The sequence below is a fragment of the Heliangelus exortis genome, chromosome 11, assembly GCF_036169615.1.
Source record: "Heliangelus exortis chromosome 11, bHelExo1.hap1, whole genome shotgun sequence".
Taxonomy (NCBI): Eukaryota; Metazoa; Chordata; class Aves; order Apodiformes; family Trochilidae; genus Heliangelus; species Heliangelus exortis.
Window position 1 is genome coordinate 7,191,817 of NC_092432.1, and position 26,260 is coordinate 7,218,076.

Genomic DNA, 26,260 nt, shown 5'->3' on the forward strand with positions numbered 1-26,260 from the left:
CTTTTGAAGCTCCATTCTAATCCTTTTACCTCACTGTACAATGTGACCAGGAAATACTCAGCTGCTGTTTTAACCATACTATGCACACATCAATTCCAAGACAGGAAAGGCAGAAGAAAAAAACAGCAGACAGTTTAAAGGAAGAGAATATAATTGCCCTAGGCATTACATCTTACACTCCCTACTCCTGAGAAGTGCTAATGTTTTTTTAATAGGCACCACAGATCAAGACAGCAGTTTTGAACCTTTTTCGGACAGCAGGGGAAAGTCTACCTTGACTGAAGTCAATGACAAAACTCCTAGGGATCTCCATAGAAAAGGATTTTACAGTTTTCCTAGATAACCATAGTAAGACCTAAAAACAGCGACACATCAGATTTCCTCAACGTCTAATGGTTTGTTTTCTTTCTTTAACCCAAATTTGCTTAATTTGTGCCAATAGCAAGCATCTTGTAATACTAGAGAATATTAAATGCCACATTCAAATGTAGCATTTAAGTACTGTGCCATCCACAGGGGACCTGTATTATACAGCAGAGACACTAAAAATAAGCAGAAAGACCTAATGCAGACGGTTTAGGATTCTTTTTTTGACTAATTGATTTAAAATGTGTGAAACTATTTTCTACATTCTTTATGTCCTCTTTTTATTACTGATCAGCATCACAGGCAGCTCCTGAGATCAAGAGAAAGTTGATATATGAGAGATGTAACTGGTAACAGAATCCAGTGTTCTTATGGCCCATCAGAAGTCTGAAAGCTGTGAAGCAGTTCTGAAATTTCCATTCTGAGCACCTTGAAAAACTGAGTTCTATTTAGGTCATTGGCTTATTTTCGTGAGGTCATGTTTCCTTTTTTATTTTTTTTTTTTTTTCTCTTTGTTAGAATTATTATTTAGCTCAATGGAGGATACATGGATATTTCCATGAGGGTGCATTACTTCGTCATAAGGCTAATACAAACTGTTACTGTAGTTTCTCTGATTTAGGCAGCTGTTAAGTATTTCCACTCTTTTTTTCTAAGTACTCAAATTGTTGGTATCAGAATAGAATATAATTTCTTTTGTTGACATTCATGTTGGAGCTGTACATAAATACATAAACTGTCTCTTTCAAATAATTGATAGTAATAGACTATTTCTTTTTCCTTTCAGTACTCTTTAGAGTTGGTGATTTCTTGCTTGTTTGGTGTTCTTACAATTTAGGATGTCAACTTGACAGGCTGACCTGAAGATTTTCTTGCCATATATAATTTAATATTCAGCTTCCATTTATCAAGACAAAACTATTTCAGTAGTGTCTGGAAGCACTAAAATTATTCCTGTAAAATGGAAATTAATCACAGAAGAGGTCACATTTTTCTAGAGAATTCAACCTGAGTTCTTCACTCGTGGACCCTCAATTGATGTGTGTAGACAATAAACTGAGACTAGTGCTCAAGCAGGAGATATCAGCATCCTGGATTTAGTTTTCTGATATTTGGATTAGTATATTTGTGTGAATTGAATCAGTTTCTGAATTGTGTAGGATTGATCTCCCTGTAGGGTTATATCCAGAATCTCCCCTGGACGAGCATGCCTGTACGTTTTTGGTGCTTTGGTGCTTGAAGTGCAGTACAAAGAGCAACTTGGATTTAAAACACCTGATTGTATGTAGCAGAGGCTCCCAAGTCCATGATCATTCAGTCAATCAGTAATCAAACTTCAAATAGATCAGAGCAGACCTGGATCCTGATCTTTACCTTTCTTCTTGCTTTTGTAGGTGGTAAAAGTAATTAATTCTAATACCTCCTTTGCTGGCTCTGAGCGTAGATACAGTGCTTGGAGTTGCACAGAGACTTCTGATAGGGATTGTGCAAATGATTTTGAGGAGTAGGAAAGCCTTGTAGAGGCTGAGGTAAACCAGAAGCAAGATTTTCTCTTGCTTCTGAGAGAGTCCAGAAAAGATGCTGCTAGAGTTTTTCCAAGGAATCTATGTGTTGTTTCTTGGATTGAAATGTAGCCTTCATTTTTACAGTAGTTTAGTGACTGAAGACAGGGCAGGAATCTGGAACAATTGGTAAGTAAATGAGAAAGAATAGTGACCCCAGCCTCATTTAAAACTCATTTGATTTCAAATAGAGGACAGGAGAAAAGGGATGGTTTGTCTCTGTCGAATCTCCCTGCATGATCAGTGGAAACACAATAAGCCAACTGCCCTTAAGAAAGTGAAACATAAACCTAAAGAAACTATTGATCTTATCTAAGTTTTTTTCAACCCAAGGAAGAAGAAAAGAAGGGGAAAAAATATCCATACTCTTGTTCATTTTGTCTGGATTGCCCAATTCAGTCTTAGAGAAGCGGTGTCTCCATTTGAAAGCTGCTAAAAACAAAGTCAGCTTCCACAGGGAATTCTTCCCCTGTATCTACCAGTTTAAAAACCTATGGTCAAACCAAACAACTGGGGGGAAATAAAGAAAAAAGAAAATAAACTTATAATTTCTTAGCTTCCTTTTGTGAAGTCAATCTGTTGTTCCCTAGTTGGAGCTTTTACCCATCCAGCTTACCATGGGATTGTTATTGTTGTCTCCCTTTTGTGGGATGTAGAGCCCCTTCTCATGTTTTTTTTTTTTTTTTTTAAAAGAGTGAATGCAAGATTATTGCAAGAAGTTCTACTGAGTACAGGGACAGGCAGGTACAATCATCACCTTAAAAGAATCAAATCTCCAGAGACACATACTGATATGTTGCTTCTTGTGTGATTAAATTTGAATATCTCTTTGATATTTACCATGTTCTATGGTGTTGCATGTTTTTATTAGTCCTCCTGATTGCTTGTTACTTGGTCTACTAATTAAGACCCTTCTATGCTGTATTCACTACTGAATTTATCCTAGAGTTGAATATATTTTGTGCCACAGTATAGAGCTGATCTCCAAACCTTATGTCTCGGTAATATAAAAAAAAATCTTCAAAATTCAAGTTCACACTCTTCATGTCATGTTGGAAAAGCATTTTTCTTTGCATGTTGTGCCTAGTGGAGGAGATGTTGTACTAATGGAAATAGATTTTAGCTTCTTGCTTCGAAGGCATTATAAACCACAAGGAGTAACAAATGAGTTTTAAAATTATTGCAGATATCTTGACAGTGCCCTTTGAAGAAGATTTTACAAGTGATACGAATCCCTCTTTGAAGAAAGCCTTTGGGAGAGGATAATAAAAAAAAAAAAATTCTGTCCGGTTTAATGTTTTTAAGTCAGAGGTGTTGAATACCCCCAGATTTTCTCATTGGACCTGATTAGAGGGAAAAACTTTGCCTAGACACTGGAAGCAGAGGTTAGCACCAAGCAATGAGACCATTCGGTTCTTTCTTGATAGTCAGACAAATTGTTTTTGTTAAACAGGGGGTGAGAGTTGGTCTAATTGTAAGATCTGATGATATCCACCCCCTTAAACCTGCCTAGCATGGACTGAATTTTTTAAAATGAGTGATGAACCAATGATTAACCATGGAAATTTGGCTGAACTAAAGCAATATGCTAAAATAAAAGTCTTTCCTCTTTCTAGTCCTTCAGAGGTGGACTTCTCTGGGCTGAAATGTTTCAGCCCAGGTTAGACAAATGGTTACCAATGTATGTTTTGTCCATGGAATTGCAGCACTATTTCTTTATTGTTATCTGTAGGTAATGAAATATTTTCATCTTCCTTACTATTGAAGATTACATAGCAAATTTCTCTAAAGAAAATGTATGCTTTATTCTAAGCAGTTTATTACAGTTAATAGTCAGAAATAGAGTTGTTTTGATGGAGTCTGCAGGTTGCATGACACTGCTTCTGTTCCTAAGCAAGATGTATATTGTTCTTGTAATTGAAAATCTGGTGCACAAACTTAAAATAATTTTAATTTGGCCTCTTGCCAGTATTCAGCCACCAACAAAAATGGTTTCAGCAATATTCTTAGCATAAAGCATAGCTGATAAGTATTTTCAGAAAGAAAAATAGGATATATTTTATGCTTTCTGGTCTACGTTTCTGGCAAATGTTTACATCATCTTTGCAAGTCTGACAGACTTTTCCTCCTTTCTGATTTCTTTTATCCCTCAGAGCTTACACTTTTTCTAAGTATGGGTAAGTCTCAAAAGCACTCAGAAGTTTCTCTTAAAAAAATAATCTCTAAAATGTGTGTCTTTAGCTGATCCTCAGTGCTCTGGAGATCTCTTTCATAAACAAATGCTGAGAATAAGAAAGATAAGCAGTAGTTCTGCTTCCACTTCTAGTCCAAAGTGACTCAAATTGGATGCAGCTGTAACAGCAAGGAAGTACAGGAAAAAATAGTTATCTAATAGTAATCTGAGGATTGAAGGTCCAAGTCAAAGGTTTTGCTTGTTTGGTTTTCTTACATTGTTACCTGAGGCAACAGTTTGCATCTTATTTGCTTTATTTTCCTACTTCTGTTATTTCCGCCAACCCCTTGTGCTACTTGATTGGTGATTCATTTTGTGAGATGTTCTAATTATACCTTTTAATGACATTTAGGAGGCAGAAAAAGGTGTGGGGGGGGGGAGGGCGGGAAGAGGAGAGGGGGTTTCTGAGCAAACGGATGAGGAGATGGTGGGTGTTTGTGTTCCTTGTATGAACTGCTGCAGGATTTTTCCTCATTAGCTGTTTTTTATTGGTTTGTTTTAAATTACTTGATAGAATGCTAACTAAGAAATGGCATGCTTAACTCTGCTCAGATCTGGCTTGTTTTTATCACATCAGACAATAGAAATTTGAAGGTGTGCTGACTTTTGGCACTTGCTGTTTGTTTGGAAAAGCAAATGTAGGACTTGGAGAACTTTGTAGGGATTCTTTGGCCCTTATATGTCTCAGAAAACTTGACAGAAAAAATGACATGGAGCTTGTCAATAGGACTATCCTAGCTGGTTTCGTCTTTCTGGATGGGTAACAAGACAATTGAGGATAGTGTCATCAAAACCATATGAGATGTGAAGTTCTCTGTTCCAGAAAGTCATGGTTGTTAATTGCAGTTTATTAATTTTTTTTTTTTCATTGAGGGTGCTCACTATTGTCATATGGGAAAGCTGTTTATGTGCTTTCAAAAGTCAGTAAATTTTGAAGACAATAATTCAGGCCTCCATCCTCTTCCTTCCCATTTCCTGATCCACTCCACAGTTAGTTTAGCCTTGCTGTTTTGGAAAAGATCAGCAGTTGAATAGCATCATTTTTGTTGTCATCATTTCTTGAGAAGGCTTATTTCTTATTTGTCTGAGATTTTTGCTGGCAGGGGGACTGGTTTGGGGTTTTTTAACCCTGTATAGGAGAATTTTCCTATTTTCTGGAAAGTGTGTGATGGCTTTGAAGCCTTTTGCTCAGAACACTCATCCCCTCTTCAAATGTTTGCCAAATGCAGGTGCTTTGTGAGAGACTCTGGAGAAGCATTGGTCTCTTAATCCAATAGACTGAATTTCTGCTGAACAGTCAAACAACTGTTTTCTCGGGGTGACTGAAAAATTCCTTACTTCTTTAAAGAAGTTAGTACTGGGTAGTTGTCTGCCAAATACTGCAGACTAGTCTATCTGTTGAGGTGTCCCATGAATGCTGCCTTAAAACCGATTTTGGAAAAAGTCCTCAGCAACACCTGCTGCAGTGGATTTCAGTTGTCAGTCAGGCCATCTGCTTTCCCATTCTGGGGTTGAAAGATTCAAGTGTTAGGGGACCAAGGGGTGTTCCATTTTGTTTGAACCCACAGTTACTAGAAACGGGAGGATGACACTTAATGGAGAAGAATGGACACATAGCTTTCCTTAGCCTCCCTGTCCCCAAAGCACTCAGGAAGAGCTAAAACCTAAAACAAGAATTGTCAGGGGACACTTGCCAACTGTACTTTAATCTTTCTAGTTATTGATGTACTCAAGGAATAAATGGAATGTTGGATTTTTTTATATATCCTGCAGAAGATGATCATTGGTGCTAGCTGGGTCATGGTTCAAAAACCTTCTGAGATGTTGAAGATTCTTCTGTGATGTTGAGCCAGCTGTATCCCTGACTTGCTAAGTTTAGTGGTGTTATATCAAGGTAGATTTGGATAATTAGCTTTGGAGAGATTTTCCAGGGATTTTGGCAGTCTTGGAAGGAAGGGTATATAGTAGTAATTTGCTGGGAATAGCTTGTAAATGTGTTCCCTCCTTCTTCGACCCTGTGTGGAAAGAAACAGTTGTGCTTCTGCCAGCTCCATTCTTAATAAAAGTGAAGGGAGGCACCACATTTTATCCTTAGTCGTGTACTGGTATATCAGTTATTCAAACTGAAGAAATTTGGTTGAAGAAAACAGGGAAGTCTGTGTGGAAAGGCTGTCACAATGGTGATTTTAATACACTTCAAGCAGAGTTTGAGGCTTCCCTAGTGGGAATCAGTCCCAGGGATGTCATATCATAGCCTATTCCCTCAAGACCAGTCTTATAACCTTGCTGCGTGATCCTGTTCTGAACTTTCCTACCAAGTGCTAAGGTTAGTATAGTGTAGCTTAGTACTGATCTCTGTCATTTCCAGATATTTTAATCCCAAACATAGCCATTGACACAGCATTTTCATGCAGGAGTGACAAATTTTTACAATGCCAAAATGTGGAGCTTATGATATTTAATTGCTGGAGCAACATAGTAATTAGACTAAAATTATGTGTTTTGGTATGTAGCTACATAACCTGTGGTTTTGGGTCCTTTTTAGGCTGTACTTAGTTGAATGAGTTAGTCCTGGATAAGAACTCTCCACAGAAATCCTGGGGTGATGCTCCAGGCTGTCACAGAGCAGTCCTGGCAGTAAAGGCAACTTAAGGCTCAAGAGTGATGGTGCTACATGCCGTTTAATGTGCATGGATATTTCCCTAATTTTCTTCTCCTTTAATGTAGATATCCCATTTTATATCTGTAGACACAGCACTGATCAAGGTAATACTTGGAACAATATAAATTGGAGTAAATAAGACTGTAGGTAGAGAAGAACATGGATTCTTAGGTTCCATTTTAGGACCTCAGTCATGCAAATCACACATCTCTGTCTCTTCTGAGTCTTTCAGGGTAAAAACTAAGATGCAAATAGTGGCTTGGCTGAAAATATAGGTGCTATATCCTAAACCAAATTCTTTTGGTAAAAATATTATGAAAGGAGCAAAATACAGTCTTGAGCTACAAAGTGAAAAAATTGCCTTCTCTGCCTTGGAACCAATTTAAAAGTTGATGCTAAGGGAATATCTGCTAGTATCTTAAATCAACTCCTTTGTCTTCTCTGTTGAGAGATTATTGAGTGCTGACTGGCTGTGTAACTGCAGAATAGGTCCCATGCCATATGGTTAAATTCCAGCAAAATAAAAAATGATTATAAGAATGAGGTCATAATAGATCTGACTGCAAAGCTGGAGGTTTCCAGTTCTGTTCAGGTTCAGTGGCCATACCTGGTGTGCAGAGGAGCGAAGCAGAGAAATCGTGGATCTCCTCTTGGCCCAGCCTTTTCTACCTTCATATAACTACAACACTTGCCTTAGTGCTGCTGATTATCCCCTCTTTTTGGAGTCCTCGTTTCAACAAATCCCTGCAATCTCCTGTGTTCCTTTCACTTGCTAATACAGGACACAGTAAAACTGCTGGGCCTGTAGAGTGGGAAACAGATGTTTTCTTTATTCTTTCCTGCCTTCAGTGCTGATATTCTTCTAGATTTTTTTCCCCCTTGTGTATTGCAGAACAATTGATGTTTCTGCTTTGTTTGTGGGGTCTTTCTCCCTCAGGTGCTTTTGGACTTCTCTACATACCTGGTTGCAACTCAGTCTTCCATATTCCAGTGGTGTACTCAAGAAAGAATGTGATACAGACTTAAAAGGTTTATCAAACTATATTTTTAAGAAAGGATTGAGCAGCAATACTACAGAAAATCGGCGCAAATATCCTGTCATATCCATCTTCTGGAATTTGAGAGAGCAGGATTAGATGAAAGAATCAAGTTTTGACTCTACAGATGTGGGCAACAGATGCCTGAAGTGAAAAAAAAAAACAAAACCTATTTGCAATGGCACTTGAGGTTGCATGGAGGAGACATTCTATTTTGTGAGGGAACAAGTTATGAATCAGTGCCTGACCTCCATATTTTTACCTTCTGACAACCTATTTTCTTGTGGCCCTTTTTGAAAACAAACACAACCAGTGTACTCACACAGAGACATAAAAACAACTGATACTGTCACCTTGTGACCAAGAGTGTGGTCCTTCCATGTACTGCAAGAAGGAAAAAACTTTCCTTAGTATTGAAATCAGTGCTGTCATGCTCAGAAGCCAGTCTTTTGTAGTGTCAGAAGGCTGAAAATGACTGGTAATTTGTGCCCAGGTTAATCTCTGAATTGTATTTATTCAGTTTATGGATATAACTAAAGACCCTTGTTTGACTTCAGGTGGGGATTTGTTAGAGCCTTAGCTATGCTGGCAGGACAAATTATTAAAGCAAACAGAAAACTACAAAAGTGAAGCAAATTAGATGCTTAAAGTTAATTTTTAAATTTTTTTACTATAAATATTGCAGTAGTGACACAGAGCAGACAATTGCAGTTATGTGTCTGCGTGTGATTTCTCTGGTTGAAATGTTAGTGTTTAATTTGGGGCCCATTAGGCAATTCTGAATGGCATAACCCTGAATGCACATGGGATTTCAGTGTGCTAAAGAAAAAGCTCTTGGGAAGGATGAGAAAAGCAATATTCCTAATGAAAACTAACTGGGGTATTTCAATGGTGTACCTTGAAAAGTCCGAATATCACTGCACATTTTCTTTTCAAATTTTTTGTAGAATTACAGCAGCTAGCTTTTTGATTTCTGATGTCCCTCTTGCTTGTTAATCTGCCCCCTTGTGGATTTATTGTACAAATCTATTTGGCATCTGAAAATTGCCCTTTGATGAAGCTGCTGGTCTAATCATGAACTCCTCAGGCATGGAAAATAAGAATGGGGAGGTAGCAAATGCACAGGCTAAAGGAGCCATGTTTGTCTTTCTCTCTACATGGATTTTAGAAGCATCTCTATTTCAAAGTCTTTCACACAATGGATTTTCTGCAGAGATTGATTTTTGCTCCTCTCAGGATCATGCCAGATCAGACCATTGGTCCATATAATCAGCATCCTGTCTCATACAGAGGTTGGTTCCTTACAGCTCAGAAGAGAACAAAACCAGCCTGTAATGCAACTGATCCAATTACACTAAGTCACAGAAAAGAAATAATTTTACCAGCCTGACCTGCCTCCCCTCCACTCTGCATCATGAGGCCTGATTATCATTATCTCAAAACCTGGAAATAATGAGTTACATTCTCTGTGAATAATTATGGCACCTTTATTTTTTTCCCTTTCATAATCTCTTCTCAGGGCTTCCTGCAGCAGTGAATTCCACTAGTTGATACCTGTAGTATGTACATGCTGCCCAACATTAAATGTAATCTATATATTGAAGTCTGAGTCCCTTTCTTTCTTCATTCTGTCCCTTTGCTGGTTCCATCTGTCAGCTCACTTTCTGTCTTCACTGCCATCCTCATGCCTCTGTTACCTGCTCCCAGGTCTGTATATCTGGTCACCTCTAAAACCAATATAATGGTGTATTTTTTCTCTTCAGTCTCAAAATCTGTACAGACATCCTGCTTTCACCCAGCTCTTGTCTCTTTGGTCACTTGTTTCCAATCCAGGTTTATATGTTCAACTGTACTTTTGTCTATCACAAAACTTCTTTGAATTACCCAGTATACCAGGAGTCACTGGTAGTCCTCTGCCTTGAACAGACCAAATTCCTTCCTTGCTGACAGAATACTGGTATTTCTTGTTACTTAAATCACAATGGGTGTCCTTACCTGGTCCTGTAAACATCATAAATATTAGTGTATGTCTTCAGAGTGTGCCATGTGGTGGGTTTTTCCTGGAATTAGTGTCAGGTCTTCCAGTTGGAGAAGGTGGGTTTTGTATGAGCCCACAATACTGTATGTCTGTATGTCACAGCTCCTCCAGGACAGTAGTGCCATATGAAGCAGGACTCAGGAGCAGAAGTCTGAAGTCTGAAGACTTGACAAATATTTCAGAGTCACAGTAAGAGCAGAGGAGGCTTTGTTCTCCTGCTCTTGTCTACCATGTCCAGACACAACCTGACCGGGAGCAGGGAAAGCTGTGTTCTCTGGGAAAAGGTATTAGGTACTGAAAACTGAACCCGAAGAACACATTCATGGAGTTTTAATGGTCAGAGGAGACACTTAGCTCATCTGGTTTGACCTTGTAAGCCTTTGGCCTTCACCAAGGCAGCCTTGCGTAGAGCCTGATAGTTGGTTTTGTGTAAATAGGTTTTGCAGGAAAGCATTTAGACTGGATTTGAGGATATCACATGGTTAGAAATCCATCTGGTCCCATGTTGTTTTATTCTATTGGTCAGTAATTGTTAAATGTTTTACCCACCACCTAATTGGAATTCATCTACCTGCTGTTTTCTGCTGCATTCTTGTTGTTTTTCCTCTTCTAGTTTAGAGACACCCCTAGAAAGTTGGAGTTTGTTCTCTTAAAGGTACTTACACATTGCAATCGTGTCAACTTTAGGCTTTTTTAATAGTTATTACTGAATACTTTAATATTGTTTCTCAGAACATGGAGGAAAGTGTGTCTGAATTAGCTAAAGGTGTGACTGGAAAGTCCTGTGCTAAACTGCATTAAGCTCCATGTCAACACTCTGAAGCAGAATTAAGGTAGCCTTAATTAAATCTGGCTTAACTCATTCCTAAAGTAAATTAAGCCAAACTGAATTGCAAACACTTTAATTCTGAATAACAGAGCAGAAATACGTGCTTCTCTATGTGATAAACTTAGACTTAGCTCCACGACAGAAGCTGCTGTGCCTAGCAGGGGTTTTGGATGGAATTCGGAAGTTTCTGGTTTATCCTTAGGTAAGACTTTGTATTTTGTACTTATTGCATGTCAATCATGAAGATAAAAAACAACCTTGGGTGTGCAATAGTCAAATTTTTGTCCAAAAAAGAAATATTTGGCTGCCAGTTGGTGTGAGATCTACAGGTGCAGACACATGGTCTGAAAAGAGACATTTCATCACAGCATGTGACCTGTGAAAATGCAGATGTTGGGGACAATTCAAAAAATAATTTGCATGCATGCCAGAAGTGGGGAAGGATCAAACATGAGGAAGCTGAAAATGGTAGAAATCAAAAAATATCACACATAAACAAGAGGGGAGAGAGAATCTGGAGGTGTTCAGTGTTGATGTGTGATAATCTCTCAGATACATAAAGATTGCAGGAATATAGAGATTTTTTAAAAAATCTTTGAATGTGTTTTAGTGTAAAGCAGAAAAAAAACATTAAGATATTTTCAACCAAGAAATTGTTTTGAGCCTCTCTTAAAAAAATGGACAGAGAAGTAAACATAAGTTTACTTGTAACAATACATTGTCTGCCTAGAAAAAAAGATTAAGATACAAAAAGGATGTGATGCATGTGGAAAACACAGGACAGAGAAATATGTTGAATGGCTTATCACAGAATTCTTCAAGACTCTTGGTGAAAAGGAAAGACAAAAATCTTGGTGTTTTTGTCAGAGAGCTTTTTAAAGCTGTAAATAAGAGATTTTTTTTTTAGAAGACAGTCATATTGCAATGGTCATGGGGATCACATGGATGAGGGGGCCTTTGCACTTCAGAGAAAGAGAACTAGTTTTTCACGAAGCAGACGAAAATAATGCTGAAATGGGGGAGGCAGGGGAAACAAGCTCTATGAAAACAAATGCAGTTCAAAATCAAATAGCTTGTCATAATGAAAAGGAACTAGTGTGGGAAAAGCTGCAGAAGCAGTATATTTCTTAAATGTCTCTGTACCACTGTTAAGCATATGAGTAATAAGCAATTGAAAGATGGTGCTGACAAAGTGTAATATAATTGGTTGCACTGAAACCTGCTAGAAAAAGTTCTTTTTTTGGAATTTCAGAATCTGTTCTACTCCATGCTTGGTAAGAACAGGAAGAGTAGTAAGCATGTGTGGCTGGGATTGGAGGGAATGCAATGTGCTACTTCTTCATTTACTGATAATTCAGACCTACAATTTACAGGTAGGCTGACAAAGCCTAGGAAATGAGCCTGCCCGGCACACTGAATCAGACTAGAAGATGTGATAAGTTACCTCATAAGTACTCGTATTCAGCACACAAAATGTAAATGTGTAGCTGTGGACTTCAGTTTTGGTGAGATGTACCTGAGATTTCATGCAGCAGCAATAAATACTAGTAGATTCTAAACATTACACATGATTTTCTAACACACACAAAAAAATTGTATCCAGTGTAACTCTATTTTGGACTACATTAGAACAGGAGAAGGTGAATTAATCTTTGGTGTGGGAGTTTGTGGTTACCTAGACACCAGTGATCATGAACCAATTACACTTAATAAGGGAAGAGGACAGTGTTCCTATCAGTATGTGTTCATGTGTATTTTTTTCCTTATTAAGGGGTGATTTTCCAGAGCTGAGGAAATATTATAAATAAAGACCACAAGATGAAAAAAATAAAATAAAAAATGAAGTATTATGAATAAAAGTCGAGTCCTTTTTTAAAATTATTTTTTTTACATATCCAAAAAGGCACAATTTTTTAATGGAAAACTGGGGACATATTCAGCTAAAACTAATCCTGGTTTGGTAGTTAAGAGAGAAATAATTAGTGCAGAGGACAGCGAATCATAATATTGATGAAAAATCTACGTAAGTGATTGAAATAACAGAAATCTGTCTTACTATATTCTCGGTTTTTTGTTTGCTAGAACTAATTGTTTACTAGTGTTTCTGAATGTAATGAGTAAACAACAGTAGAGGTCATTTTCCTAAATGTGGCTGATGAAAATTGTCTTCTGAGTGACAATAACATAGATTTATTGTCTTTGAACAAAGAAAACAGGGAAAATGGATACCAGCCAATGTAATGTAGGCAATGGATATAGGAAGCAGAAAGTAAAAATTTATGGCAGTCAGTACTAAGAACAGTAATAAAGAATTTGATACCACAGCTAGAAAATGAGCTCCAGATGACTATTATAGGAATTATTGCATTTATAACGTTGTTAAGCAGATATATTATTCAAGTAGTACCTTTAATTTATAATTTCCCTTTCCACCCATAATAGTCAGTCTTTCTAAAGAATATGGAATCAGAGAATGCTTTGGCCTGGAAGAGACCTTCAAGATCATCTGTTTCCAACCTTCCTGGCATGGGGTGCGTTGCAGTAGACCACATGGCCCAAAGCCTCATCCAACCTTATGTTGGGGATCCCAGAACTGGGCACAGTATTCCATGCAGACTTCTCATGAGGGTTGAGTAGAGAGGGAGGATCATCTCCCTGGACATACTGGTTGATGCAGCTCAGGATGCAGTTGGCTTGGTATAGTCTGGGCACTCAGTACTGCTGATGCTAAACACTCATTATCATTTCCTTTATCAGTTGTTCCTCTGGATTTATTAGGTCACTGGACCAGGTGCAGAGCAAATACACTGTTCCTTTTCAGGACCCTTTGTATCTGCTATGGATTGACATCTCTAAGACATATTTATTCAGTTTGTTCCCTCTGCCAAAAATAGGAAGACTTCCACTTTGTTGACTGCTCAGTTATTCCTAGCATCATCTTTGCTTTAGAGATCAGACTGACAGAAACCTAAGTCTTTTAGGCTGATACTAGGACTTACATACACTTTTTTTTTTCGGTCATCAGCATCAGGTAGTAGGTTTTGTCTTTGAAACTTTGATATTTCAAGAAAAAATTTCATTTTGAACTAGAGTGAAAACAACGTTTTAGACTAACTTGCAAAATTTTTCTTTTACCACAGGTAAGTGTAAGTGTTCTTACATTTGTTTAAATAATGAGATATTCCTTGAGCCAGAAGTACACTAATTCTGTAATTCAGTAGCAACTCGCCTAAGATGGAACAGCTGTAGTGTAAACCAGATCTGCTTCAAATCAGATTTAATTGTTCTTAGGGAAGATGGGAGCTCAAATGGAAAGTGTATCTTTCTTGTCAAATCTGTTCAAAAATGTCACCCAAGAGATGAGCAGCTTTTCCTGGGAAAAGTAACCTCTAATCTGTAATACTCCCACAAAGAAAATGTGGCTTAGATTAAAAAAAAAAAAAAAAAAAAAAAAAAAAAAAAAAAAAAAAAAGTTTTACCAAAACATTTCTTAATGCATCTCTCACTGTGTACCACCCCTTCTTAGCATCTGGAATAAAGCACAAAGTTTCCTTTGGGGCATGCGGGAAATAACAACTGAACACAAGAATATTGAATCAGAGATTTGTATAAAGCAACAATGAGAATGATGATTTTTAATGAGTTTTATGAAGAGAATGCAAATGAGTTTGAGAGAGAATTATAGCTATGTGCAACTGGGGCTAAAATGCCCAGAATTTATGTCCATTTTACCATATAGTACCAAATATGTATATTTACCATATATATTTACCAAATATATATTCCTGCTGGATATAATTTATTTATTTTATAAAATAGATTTTAAAATAGATACATGGATATGCTTTTGCCACAGAATTAGAAGGGTAGTTTGTATCTTGGTGCAAGGTACTCTCTTGTTTGGTTTTCTTTCTTGTAGCGTTCCTTTAAAAGCTTTTGGTCAGCAGATTACATGTGCTCTGATGCACTTGCTCTGATTTGGAGAGGAAACTCTTTATAAAATGATTTTTCTTGCAACCTAATTGACATTTGAGTGAGAAAACTATTTGCTTTTAAATGCTTACTGTACATGAAAACAGTGGAGGAGGAATTTAGCACTGAAGGAATTCTGAAGGTATTTACTTCACTCATTTTCCATTATATTATACCTTCAATTCCATTTTTATTGCCTTCTACATTTTAACTCCTTGACTTGGGAAGTAATAGGCTTGGATCTGCATGTTTGAGTTAGAAGGGATGGTACAACCATGCCACAATGCTGTCATGATAAGACATATGTGCTTCTGGTTGTCAGTGACAGGGAGGAAGGGAGAGAACCTTACAGTGCAGCATAAATAAATCTGAATAACTTAGTACCTTGGTCACAAGCTTCAGATATCCTGCCAGGTAGGTGAACAGGCACCTGAGGTCAACACTGTAGCCTGTGCTGCTATGAGGAACCTTTCCACCAAAGATGAAAGAAAGGAATGTGCCATGTGATGGGCTTTATGTTCCCTGGAGTCTGATGGCCAGTATGGATTTTGCAGTAGGAAGCTGGACACCAGTTTTGAAATAACTTTTAAAACAGCCCTTCTGTCTTTTCTATGGGGGAGAATGAAATAAATGGGATATCAAAGCAGAGCTCAGGCTATCTCTGAAAGAGTGACAGCAAGGTCACTTTTCTGATCAAACCAATATATTTAGTGATTGGAAAGGCTTCCATGGGTCAAAGCATTGAAGCTTTTTCTGGGTCAAGCACAGCTTCGCTTGCCCCTGTGTACACTGAAATGACTTGAATTTCTTAGCTGTGATTGATCAGCTCTCAATAAATGTGCTGCGTATACTGGTTACCCGCAGCAAACCAGCAAAACTCCTTCTGTATTTTCACACACTCAGTCCTTGCAGATACCCACCAAATCCTTTGATTTGTATACCTTGAAGTATGATTTGTACTGGGGCTTCATATTAAATGTCAGCTTTGAAAATGGGCCTTGTAATGATTAATGCAAAATTCACTGCTGTGGTTAATTTAATGAGATAGATTGGCAGACATCATACATTTATTAAACAATCTATAATTATATTTCTATTAATGCCAATCTCTGCCCAGGAGAGATTCAGGCCTGACATGATAGGATTTGTTCCTAATCTAGAAGTGAGATCTCTGAATATAGATACAGTGAGAAATTCAGGACTGTGAGAATGAGGCCATGTTGTGGGCTGAGGTGGAAGAGCTCTGAGATGTTCAGATTCTGGTTGTGCAGGTAATGCTGTAGGCTGTGGTAAAGTGATATGATTAGAGCTCATGTCAGGCTTCAGAATTACCTGTAGCTTTTGGGTGGGATTTGTGTTATTCTGGATGCTACAAGGTCAGTTGAAATTCATTGGCAGAGGAACTGACCACCCTCAGGTGCATTGCCTTTTCTTATTCATTCACTTTAAAAGCACCCTGGCAATTTGAAAGACAGCTTTCTGGGCCTGACATGTATTTAGTTTCATGCTGTCTCCACTACAGGATATGGTATCAAATTTCTTTGTTGTGATACTGATCATATAGCACATCTTTATGTGGGCAAGATCATTGTTCAGGCTTTGGAAAACGGGTAAGGATTCGATTTTTTTCTGAATCTTCCTACATACAAATCTGTTATTTCAGGAAAATGGCCTGTGGTTCTTGTTCTGTTCTCTCTGGTTGCTCTTGCATCCTGGGAATAAAGCAGGAGGTTTCTGAGTCAGTTGAGGCAAGAACAACCTCTACTGGATTCATCAACATCTCCCTGCTTCTTATGCTGCCATAGTGCCTATGTCTTGTGTTCCTGCAGGTGGGGGATCAGGAAAGGTGTGGGTCTGAGTACAGGCATGGGCATGCAAGTCTGTAATGGTGTGTTAGGATGGGTGAGTAGTAGGATGTACCTGATAATACTTTCCAAATGTATTTGTTTGTGCTGTAGATAGCAGTGCACTTGTGTGTGCTCTAGAGGATGCATTTGTATGTTATGCTTGGAAGAAGTTGTGCACAAGAGTGTATTGTGTGCGAGTGTGCATTTATGTCTTACAGGCAGAACATGAAAGTTGAGTAACTGGCATTTGTATTTACTGCTTAAAATGAGTGAGTGTAGGTATCTTGTATTTGTATAACATTACATGGGGTTATTTGTGGGTGTTTATTGTGGCAGGGGCAGCTGTAAGAGTGATATGCTGTGTGGCTTTGTGCTGTTGTGTGACACCAGCAGAGTTGCTTGTGCTGGGAGGGCAGGAGAAGGCACAGATGAGTAACTCAGCCCTCTTGCTGAATCTTCTCTTACATGTGGGAGTCTTTAGTAGCCTGTGAAGGAGAGTTGGGAGCTCATGTCAGAATGAAGACTGAAAAGAAAATGCACACAGAAATGATGGAGTTCAGGTTTCATTAGCTTCTGATACCTCTGTTTGCAGGAAAAATTCACACTTCCTTCCTCATGACCTTTTAGTAAATGCAAAGCTGGGGGGGAATCTGTCTTTCAGTTCCTTTACATTTGTAACTAATTAGAGTGGAGGTGTTGAGTGTGGTGTATAGAATTGCAGTGAAGGCTGGTGAAGGACAGCACACTCTCCCCACTGGCATTTGTCCATGCAGTGCCTACTGTCCTGAGGGTGGGTCCCATCCTTTCTTCTAGCTGAGACTGGAGCAGAATGGTGGAGTGGCCTCCTCCCAGTGTGCAGCCCAGTTCAATTGCACCTTAGTGATAGGAGGGGGTGGAAAGCAAAATAGAAGAGGTAATGCCTGTCAGAACTGTTCCCTTTTGCTGCATTGTAGGAAAAGGTTGAAAGGAACACAGCCATATGTTCCTTGAGGTTTTTTTGCCTTTCTTTAGGGTCTTCTACATCTCTTTAGAAATGTCTTTCTCAGAACAGGTATTTTGGGAATTAAAACAATGTGGATAGACTTTATGGTAGAGGAGGATATGACAAAGCAAGAACATTTCAACTTAATATGTGGAATCAGGTGCCATTTAAGCACCCTAAAAATGGTACTTTGACAGCCTGAAGAGTGATCAAATTCGTTGCATTACAGATTTAGCTTATTATCTGCTCATACATCCCAAGAACAAGGAGCATGTGACTCTGATAGGCCTGCTCAGAATACATAAGTACAGTCCACATGGCACTTAATGTCAGACTGGCCTTTCTGGAGATTCTGAAGTAGAAATAAAAGAGGGTAGCTTATTGGATAGCATTATTTCGTGAACATCGAGTGACAGATACTTCAATGTCCTGTTTGCTTCATTAAGTACCCTGCTCTTTCCAGTTAGTTCCACTGATTTCAGTGGAGACTGTACAGCTATGATGCTGAATTACATGTGAGATCTCATAACTTATCCAGAATTTAAACCTCAAAGTGTTTCCAAAAAAGCAGAATCAGTAATTGAGGGCTTTCTTTCTGAGACAGCCAAACCACTCCCAACACAACTGCAAGTATTTTCTATGAGTGCTACAGAGACTTGACATAATCCCAAAATACATCTCATTTATTTATGTATATATGCTTGAAGTTAAAAGGAAAGGGGGAAAAGTAAAATAAGAACTCAAAGCCTTAAGATCCAGGGTGGAGGAGGATGAACAGGGCATGGTTACTATTACTGAGTCACAGAAAATGTCACAGGTTGATGGTTATGCATGACTATAGACTGCATAATCCATTGCTTGCTGGTGAGTGTACTGTGTTCACACACAAAGAAGTGAAAACAGAGTATGTTTTTCCCAAATTATTTGCCAATCAGTTTTTGTTTTCATTAGGAGTCTAGAGGAGTCTGAGTAATAGTACTGCTCAGCTTGGTTGGGTATAGAAAGGATTTGTTTTTATGTTTCCATTTAGTCATTTTTAGTTATTTTTATTGTGTTGTTTCCTAGCTCATTGATGAATAAATCCCTGTTACACAGAAGCAAATATCTGGGAAAAAGAAAAACAATTCTGTGCTATCCCTTTGTATTCAGTAGGAGTGACAGGTATTGCTGGGTGTAATTAATTCACTTATAAGGGACTAAGATCTGCATTCTCCTGTTTTCCTGTTACAGCACTAATTACTAGAAATTATTAACATGGTGTTAAACACATGAAGACCATGTGCATGATTTACAAGAGAAACAGATTTGGATGTCTGCATTTCCATTTAGCTACCTGCCTGTGCTTCCCTCAATCACATCTTAGCTGAATGTTTGTACTGGTGTTCTGGGTGTACTGGGTGTTCATGTGTAGTATCTGTGAGTCCAAACTTGGAAGTGTGTTGGTGAATGATTATGATTGGTTATGGGTATGTGCATGGGACATAGGGGTTAGTTAAAGATCTGTTCTCTGAGACCTTCAGGTGTGCAAATGTTCACTGGTGTGTCTGATGAAGATATTTTAATTGTATACTTATGAATGAGTGCTGTTTGCTATGGCATCTATGCCTTAGAAATACATCCTTGAGTATCTGTGATCATGTGTAGGCACAGAGGTATGAGTGTGTCTGATGAGTGCACATCAACCAAAGCAGTAGATATGATGATGTACAAAAATCTGCTAGAAATTCTACCTCAGCCATTTTATACTACAAAATAGGGGATCTTCCTTGGTGAAAGAAGAGACCCAAGTGAAATGAGTATGAAAGGGTATCTATGGCAGTGACCATGCTTGCCAGCCTAAGACATAGAACTCTCCACGTGTGCTTTGTTCTCCCATTGATCCTTCCAGATGTCACCCCTACCAGTAGCCATTGAGCCCTTGAGTTGGGTTGGTTTGGGTTTTTTATCAGAGAAATGTGCAGAAGAGCTTGGCAGAAACTGGCATTTCTTGAAAGTCCTGCATAATGTCTTTTACGCTGTCAGCCAAATCCTTTTGTTAGTCTCTGAATATCAGACGTGCCAATTAAAGTCCAGAAACAGCTTCTCTCACTAGAACTAACGTTTGCCAACAATACATGGGGAAGAGGAAAAGAAATCTGTTTTTGTAGCTGGATTCTCACATGAGGTAACCCTGTTGGTCTTAACAAAAATTAATTTGGTACCTGAAGTTAAAAGGTTTATTTGTTCTGGAAAGCTTCTTGACCAGTTTAAAATCTGACAGTTGAGAGGTGAAATGTGTTAGTTATTTATAGGCAGAAAGGTGTCTGACAAGTGAGTGTAACGTAATCCAGCAAAGCTGATCTTAATCTAGGTCTAGGAAGTTGTAACCTTTATATTTAGGAGTGTGGGAGAAAGCAGACAATCTGCCAGTCCAGCTTCCATCAACCTCATGGCCTTTCTTGTCTGTGATTTCCTTAACATTGGGATTGAATGGGAAGGACTGTAGAGCTCAAGTGGAAGGGACAGGCAGGTTCAGCTCAGTTAGTGTTAGACAGAAAGGTTTAAGGGACCAATATGTCTTGTCCAGGCTACAACTTCTGCACTAATCCTCATCTGGTGTTGAGATGGACAATTTGGAGTGCCTGTTCTGAGGAAAGCAGAAGCGGTAGCAATGGGAGAAATGGAGTTAATACTAGATGTCTCTCCTTGCCAGCCAAGCCCCTGTCCCACTGGTGCTGAGCAAGGTGAGCAGTTCAAGCCTGTGAAGGGACAGTCAGGTTTATCCAAGAGCCCAGCTCAACAGCTGACTCACTCCATAGTGATGAAGCAGGTCCAAGGACAAGCCAGGAACCCGTCAGTGAATCGGACACAGCCAGCAATCACCTGATGGGTCTGAAGTGACAGGGCAGTTCCAAGATGAAGCCAGTCCATGAGTTCAGACTGATGGAGCTTGAGGCAACATTTATGTGCAGACAAGCTTGCTGCTTTTGCTTGGCAGGCGAGTTCTCAGTTGTTGCTGTAACAACTTCTGATAGAAGCAGAGCTCTTCCAGTGTTGCTTCCATCTACTGCCATCCTTGAGCATCTCTACTCTCTCCTGAACTCACGTAGCTTTTTGTTTTTTCTGTTGCCTGAAGGTCTGTGATTTTCTGTCATCATCCTGGGCCTGTCCAGATTACACCTCCATCTGTCCCTGGACAGCAGGAACTCCTTGCCCAACCTGTGTTGAGCACCTGCAGAGCTTTGAGGTTCTCTGTTAGAGTGACAGTGGTACTCAAGAAGCTGAAAGTGAATCTGCTGTTTGATGGATGTTGAGTGCAGGAATCCCCAGAGTGTGGGCATGGGCAGCTCATCTGCCTAAGGGAAAGATGTAGTCCTGGGAGAAAGGGGAGAAACAGGGGGTTTCTGAAGGTCTGAGTATGTTCTGCTCTCAGCAACTATCTGGCATTTTGTCTGAATGAGTTTCATGTATTGCCTAGTGGTTTTTTACAAAAAGAAAAGTTATTTTTTAAAACAGACTCTTTGTGGGTTTTGGTTTTGTGTTGTTTTTTTGGGGGTGGGAGGGGTGTTTCAAAACTTACTCTCTATTTTTTCGATGGTTTCTGATTAAAAAAACAAAACCCAAAAAATTAAATATGGCAGAGTTCCAGATCAATAACCTCAAGCAGTTTTGTCCCTACCAGTGAGGGGTGAAGTGTGGAGGGTAAAGAAAATAGTGGGCTCTCTACCAATGCCCTTGATGAGGTCTCCTTGACTAGATCACTCCTCTGATTCAGCATCCCCACTGGCTGTGCTGCTCCCCTATCTCCCAGAGGGTATCCTGAGATTAATTGAGGGATGTATTGAAATGGCTTTAGCATGCATGCTAAAAGTCACCAGGGACACAGCTGTTACTTGGGCAGGAATAAAGGTCCGGACCTTGCTGACATCATCATCTTGATGAATTAATACACTAATCTCTATAACTCCAGCAAATATAACTTGGTCTTATCCCTTGTTTTTTGTTTGTTTTTTTGTTGCTGTTGTGTTTCTATGTAGGTATAAAATGCTGCTGCTCACTGTATCCCCTCTGTTGACCAGCCCTATCCCTTGTCCCTTTTTGGCATCCTTTGCCTTTGCTTGTCTGAGGGCTTTGCAGAAAATCCCTTGCCAGTTAAAACTCTTCACTGGATACCAAAACAAATTTATCCTTTATCACCTTGAGAAGTGATATCTGATTATTTGAGTTACTAGGAAAACATTGTGTCAAATTGTCTGGACAGTGATATTTTATACTGTTTTATTATGGGAAATCATGAGACCGATGCTATAAAATGTTACAGAGGTTTTGTTTCCCTGGTGAAGCCCCCTGAAGGGCTGAGTACCCATCCATGACTGTAGGAAGGAGGTGCTGGCAGTTTGGACTCTGTGACTGATATAGCTCTGGAGCTCAGAGTTTTGGGAAGGCTGCTTTTGAACATAGCAACAGTGCAGGCTCTATGAGGGATCACTACCAGCATCAGAAGAAAGATGCAGAAGAGTTTGGAGACGAGCAGAAGGCAGAGTGAGTGAACTTGTGTGGTGAGGTGCAGTGAACCAAACCATCCTTGGATGAGCAAAAGGGAATTTTTCCTCCAGGTTCCTATCTGGTGGGAAATCAAAGAAATGAAGATAATCTCTTCTTGTCTCCTATTCACCTCCTAGTTCTTGTTTGTTGTACTTTCCATTCCTTCATGATTACATCTGTGTCTCAGTCAGGTATTGTTTTCTGCTTCAGTTGGGAACATTCCCTAAAGCTCTTCTGAGTGCACAATACTCTTGTTCTCTTTCCCAGGCCAATTTTAGACTGAATTTTGGCTGGCTACACAAGTGCAAAATGTTTAATGGCCTATCTTACATCATAATTTTCCTGGATCATTTGTTTTTCCTTTGACAGATTTTTAACACTGTCAGTCTAATACACATCAGAGGTTGAAATTTATTACCATAATGGAGTGCATTGTGGATAATCCCATACAAATTGTTTTGTGGAGAGTCATGCTATATTACAGACTTAACAAAAAAAAGTGTTTGTTTTTTTAATCTATTTGTTCTTTGGATTTTCAGAGCAGCTGCCATAGGCACAGGTTTAAAACAGTTTGACATTCAGCACCATGTACAAATGATGCTGCTTCTCACAGGACACTGCTAAAAGGATTGAGTTCTGCATTGCCGTGGGTTTTCTATATATGTGTCTCATGTTTAGCTTTAAAACATTGCTAGCTTGTGAAAGGAAAAATCTGAGTGAATTTTGTAGTGGCACAAAAGAGAAGTATCTCTTGCAGCTTTTTCCACCTTCCTTTATAAAAACATCTATAATAATCACCAGCTTTTTATGAACTTTGGGAGCATCAGATGCCTCTTGGAAGTGGCAGATCTGATCATACATACTATTGTTTTTATATCTTTCTCTTCTTTTGTTCTCTATTACCAAGGTCATTTGCTTGAAACTGACTGCTTTGCTCCTCCAAAAGTCTGTATACTTCTCCAAACCGAATAGTAATCCTCCTTTGGGGCATAACACTTGATTGTAGTAGAAATAATTGCAATGTCACAAACAGAGAATTATCATTTTTGGTGAAAGTCATAAAAGCAAGTTGAAAAGGACTCCTAAGAAAAAGGCAGATTGTTCATATGCAAATTTTCTCAGGTAGTGCAGCTGAAAGATGAAAAAGCCTGAAAGCCTGTCATCTGAAGGCAGCATCCTCCCTGCTGATGGAGGTTTCCTGCTTTGTTGTTAACGGTCAGTGGGTTTTCAAAGACTCAGAGGCTTGTATCTTATTTTTACAAGGCCTGTATTCTTCTTACCTGATGCTCTAGGAGGTGAAGCATTTCTCAGCTGCTATGCATTTTCTTCCTGCTGGTCTCCATCTCTGAAAAAGCCAATGTGGAAATAACCGAGGCAGAACAAGGGGTAACATAAACTGCTTTTGAATGAGTCACATCAGTTACACCACTTGCTAGAGAGAGAGCTGCCTCCTGCTCACCCTGGCTCTGTCTCTCTGGTCTTGTCGCCCTTTCTTCAGTCTGTTACTTACACTCTTCAAAGACCTGGTTTCTTTTTCTCTTTCTCTCCAAAAGCACAGTAAGTGGGGATCTTAAACTGAGCCTGTGCTGGTGGAATGATACCAGCAAAAAGACTTATAGGTGATTTGCAAAAGCTTGCAACCAACTGCAAGGTCTAAATGGTACTCCTCCTTAGTCCATATGTCTAAGGTTATCTCCATGTGCTCTTAGTTATCTCCTTATGGACAAGCAGCATGGGTTCATTTCTCCCCAATGAAACAGAAGCTTCAGTTTTCACCTCAATTTTTGTTTTCCTTTTTAATAATAAATTTGCTATCTAAAATTAGTGTAAAAGTATCAACCAGCCACCTTGGTGGCTGTGAGTTTACTTCGTATCACTGGACATGTGGACTAACAATAAAATGAGTCTTTGGATTCTTCAGACTTGTTAAACCCTGCTTGACTGTTGGTGGCAGCTATTTCAGCTGAAAGAACTTTCCTGATGTTTGTTTTCTGACTGTGGAGTCCACATTTCCAGGACTCATCTCAGGGTGTCCTTCTTAACCCAGCCTGTTAATGAAATGATCAGTGACCTGCCCTTGGTAAAATCTCCCTTTGACCCAGCTTTCTCAGGTATTCTCTAACTTTTTTTATGGTGTTATTGTAATACACATTCATTAAATGAACCTGTATTAAATCAGAGCAGACATCAAAGAGTGACCTGCAGTAGTATTGCCTGAATTACCCTCAGTGTTATGAGCCATTCTCTAGGTGGCCAGTGCTGAGTATTCAAAAGAAAGAAATAAAAAAACAGAAATGGTCACTAATTTCACTATTACATTCACAGAATTTCACTAATATTGTCCATTTTTCTATTAAATGTGACAAGCAGCTAGAAGGGCCCTGTGTCAGAATGATTATGCTGATGTCTCTGAGAAAAAAACCAACAAGCTCCTTGCTTGTGCTCCCATCCCTCGGTTTCAAAGGGAGAGGTCACCAGGCTCAGGGCAAAGCCTTCTCCTGTGCAGTGTCTGTCACCTCTCTGATCTGAGCTGGGTTTAGATGATTTTTGTGCTTCCCCATGTGCTTTTGGCTTGGAGAATCAATAACTACTTTGTTGTTTCAGAAGTCCTAACACAACTTGTCCTAACACAAGTTGTAGATTCCTAGTTGCTTCCTGTCACTGATCCTGAGGGTGTAGGGAGTGATAGTGTTTGCTGAAGATGACCAAAGAGAATTTGTGGTATGGAAAAAAAATTATCCCATGGGGAATCATTTATAATTTAGGAAAAAAGCCTCAGGTAGTTCTTGAGTTGTTGTAGCATAAGGTGATGGCTATACAGTGCGTGAAAGGTTAAAGTAATGACATCTGAAATGGGCGAGCAAGGTGCAGAGCTGTAGATGGCTCTTTGAACTTACCTCTCACCTGTGGATCTCTGTGTGAGAACTTTTTTAAAGTAGCTTTTTAATGAGACCAAGACACAGGGGTCTCATGGTAATTGCTTCTGAACATATGCACATAATTATTCCACTATTGAAGCTGGAATGTGGCATCTGATGTGGTTTGGGCAGGAAAACCACGATCAGGTGGAAGCTCTGCTCTGAGGCCATTGGCAGAAGGTCTCAGAAGGATTTTGTGGAGTTCAGGCTTAGATGTGGAAAAAACAAGTAAGCTTCAAGGCATTATCAAAAGGCTCTGGAAGAAAGTGTGGGACCCTCAATACGGAAATAAGATAAGAGACTGTGTAGGCTGAGATTTGGATGCATTCTGGAGCCGTAAGCACCTTGGCAGAGCTGGTAGACAGCCAGGGCAGGAACAGAGCAGGATGCTGTGGGACCATGCCAGCAGGCTTGTACATGGAAACAGTGCTTTCATGCTGTCTGCTCTGTCATTTTATGTTTGAATAAGATTATAACTTACACACTGGATTTGTTCCTGGAGTTGTAAGAAAACTAAAGAACAAAGGATTTTAACTATGAAGAAGAAAAAATGAAAAATGGCCAACTGTCATAGATAGGAGGTGTCTAAAAATGTTTAACAAGGTGCTAATTATGATTTCTCATGTTTAAAACCTTCATGCCAGATGACAGAACTACCAATAATGGAACCACGTGCATTGGAGTAACAGAGAAATGAGGAAGTGCAGAGCATGTTGAGAGTGCCTGGATATTATGGTGGTTTTGGTTTTTTGTTTTTAAGAGATATGGCGTTTAGAGGATGAATGAGAAATCTTTTATGGAATCTCACCCATGGCCCATGGATTTCAAGGGTAAACCAAGACTAATCCTCATGCAGATTGGATTGCTGGGCATCCCAGCTGAGTCAGATCTGTTAGAAAGAGAGCTTCCTAAAAACAAAACAAAACCACCAAAAAAACAAGCAAAAAAACCCCCAAGCAAACAAACAAAAAAAAAAAAACCACATCAGGAAGTTTGGTTTTGGAAGTTATGGAGTGAGACACAAAGGGACTGTTTGTGCAGTTAAAACCTATTAAAATGGCTGGAAAAAGCAGGGAGGATACATAAGGCATCCTCAGGATGGAAAGAAATTGATAGTACATTGATGTCATCTACCACTCTGTGAAATGGTGCTGGGCAATATTTATAATTTTAATGCCTGGAAGGAAATAAAAACAGAAAGATTATAAGATTTACTGCTTACAGATGATACAAATTATACAGTAGGAAGGAGAGCTGAAAGACTGGGTGCTAAACATGGAAGATGAAGCA

General features: G+C 39.1%; 1 protein-coding gene across 2 annotated transcripts in view; it reads left to right on the top strand.

Annotated features, from left to right (window-relative positions):
• Window positions 1-26,260, top strand: part of AGBL1 (AGBL carboxypeptidase 1) — a 272,982-nt gene that overhangs the window by 156,261 nt on the left and 90,461 nt on the right. The window lies entirely within an intron of this gene.